This window comes from Cryptomeria japonica, chromosome 2, assembly GCF_030272615.1.
Source record: "Cryptomeria japonica chromosome 2, Sugi_1.0, whole genome shotgun sequence".
Taxonomy (NCBI): Eukaryota; Viridiplantae; Streptophyta; class Pinopsida; order Cupressales; family Cupressaceae; genus Cryptomeria; species Cryptomeria japonica.
In genome coordinates this window covers 587,879,092-587,881,568 of record NC_081406.1, presented here as the reverse complement: position 1 = coordinate 587,881,568, position 2,477 = coordinate 587,879,092, and the positions used below count along the sequence as shown (strand labels likewise).

The window sequence follows — 2,477 nt, the reverse complement described above, 5'->3', positions numbered from 1 at the left end:
ATAATGAGCTAAGCTCATTTTCTAGAATGTGACCTTGCATCTCATCTTGCTTCCCAAACTCCAGCTCAGTCCAAACCTCATTTGGATTTTTGCATTCTTCAAAATGAAACAAAAATTCTGAAATTTTCAACCTCTCAGCCTCTACTTCTGAGAGGAAGCAAAATCTTTGGCTTCGAATCAAAATAGTTGTATGGTGTGAGAATAGCAGAAGTTGAAAACTTCATTTTTCAATTCTGATATTCTATATTTGCAACAAACAAAGATTTATTTTTCCTTTCTAGCACCTATGCTCTGATACCATGTAGAATTTCTTGCATAACAAAACTACAGATCTAGCTAGAAAGCAAGAAACAAAACTTGCAGAGAAAAGAAGAAGAAAAACAAAAAAGATGAGAATGAAATTATATTAATTCATTATGTAATTTACAATCTGTTAAATGCAGATTTATACAAATAATATCCAGCACATGAAATATGAAATCAGCGGTGAAAGAGGCAGAGATAACAACTAATTGAATTAGTTATTATGATCTGCAGTTTGCATGGAGGACAAATCCATTATTCTCGGAGAGGACAAAGAGTAGACTAAAAGCGATCCATCGTTCACAGAGAGAGAGGATCATGCAAAACTGATGCTAAAACAAAGGCCCCTAATTTATATATACTAGCGCTTGCACCAAAACAAAGGTGCAATAGTTACGCCAATAGTAATATATGTTGGAATGTATCAATAGTATAAAATAAAATAATATAAAGTAAAATGTGTATAGTAATATATGTTTGTTCAAATGTGCCAATTGTATAAAATTAAAATGTGTGGTTGTTGTCAATGTAAATGGATTGTCAATAAAATGAATTGAGAATTAAATAAAACACAATAAAAATTTATCAATGTATATATATATATATATATAATATGATGTTTAAATGTTTTATATATCAATATGTTATATATATCCTGTAGTGATTTCGAAGGCCACGACTCCGAAGCTATAAACATCTGATTCAGGGCCTGTTCTTTCTGTCATTACACATTTGGGAGCTAGGTAACCTAGGGTTCCCGCCGCTATTGTTGTCTGAGATAGATGATTGTGCTCAAACATGCGTGCCAAACCAAAATCCCCAAGCTTTGAATTGAAGTTGCAGTCAAGCATAACATTGTTGTATTTTACATCTGTGTACAATACATTGGTCCCACCCTTCATGGAGATATAATAGTCCATAAGCTATTTGATACCTGTAACTCCACTGCAGTGGATGAGAATCTCCAAAAAGATATTTGTCAAGGCTTCCATTGGACATGTATTCATATACCAAAAGCATTTCACCTTTCTCATGGCACCATCCCAAAAGTTGAATGAGGTTTCGATGTCTTACTCGATTGACAATACTTATTTCTAAGATGAACTCTTTCATTCCTTGTGTCAACCTTTCTGAGATTCCCTTAACAGCTACCAGTTCATTTGTTTCTTCTAAAACTGCTTTGTACACATCTCCAAATCCTCCTTGTCCAAGCCATACACTTTTACTGAAATTGAGCTTTGGAATAGGGCATTATAACATGTTGCGGGCTTGCATTGTACTCAGCTGCAAGAATACCCATGTCATCACATCCTTACTCTTTTGGCTGCAGAACAAGTTATTCCTTGAAAACATTTACTCATCATGATAAATCATACCATTTCATGGCATTTCACAGATAAACATTGACACATGCAAACATTTATCATATCATTAATAATTATGTTCGGTGCTTCATATATGTCATAAACCTAGGAAAATGTCATGAGATTTGTATGAAAGTTCAATAGTTTCTGCTATTTTGAAGTGGTAATTTAAAGACAATTAAAGGGCTCGTCATCTGACATCAAATTATTGGGAACAAGCCTCTTTTCATAGACCTCATCATAAAACAATCTATTAATGTCATCCATGTTTCATCCTACCAAACAGAATGGGTACCATGAATCTAGGTGCATTGCCCAAATAGTTGAATGAACTGCATGTCCAAAAATGCAGGAACGCCTGTTTAACCCAGATCATCCCTGTTACAGAAAAGGCTGGTAGAGCTCAGTACTCAAACGTTCACCCACTTACCCCCAAAATGGTGGGTGTGACAGCTACAATTATGGGGCAATGGACATGCTACAAAGAACTGTCATATTATTGGTATCCTAACACCTAATGAGAATTAGATTTATTGAATGTAAAGAACACCTGGGCGGTAGCAACTGCATAATTTTCATTGTGGTTAGCAATATATTTCTATTGTCCTTAAGGCAGTAGTCTGTGCTCCTTATCCTTTTTCAGATTTCCTTGAAGTTATTTAATCACTATTCCACTGCAATCTTCATTAACACGACTGGTGTGTTACAGAAAGATATTGTTTTCATCCATGCAAAATGAAAAGGAAGATACTATTGAAGGCTAGACTCCCTAAACAAGAGCATGCATCTTAGAATCATTTGTTGTTTTGG

At 34.7% G+C, this 2,477-nt stretch overlaps 1 pseudogene; it reads right to left on the bottom strand.

Annotated features, from left to right (window-relative positions):
• Positions 1–947: 947 nt before the first annotated feature.
• LOC131867075 (L-type lectin-domain containing receptor kinase IX.1-like) lies at positions 948–2,043 on the bottom strand (annotated as a pseudogene).
• Between the last annotated feature and the right edge of the window lie 434 nt (positions 2,044–2,477).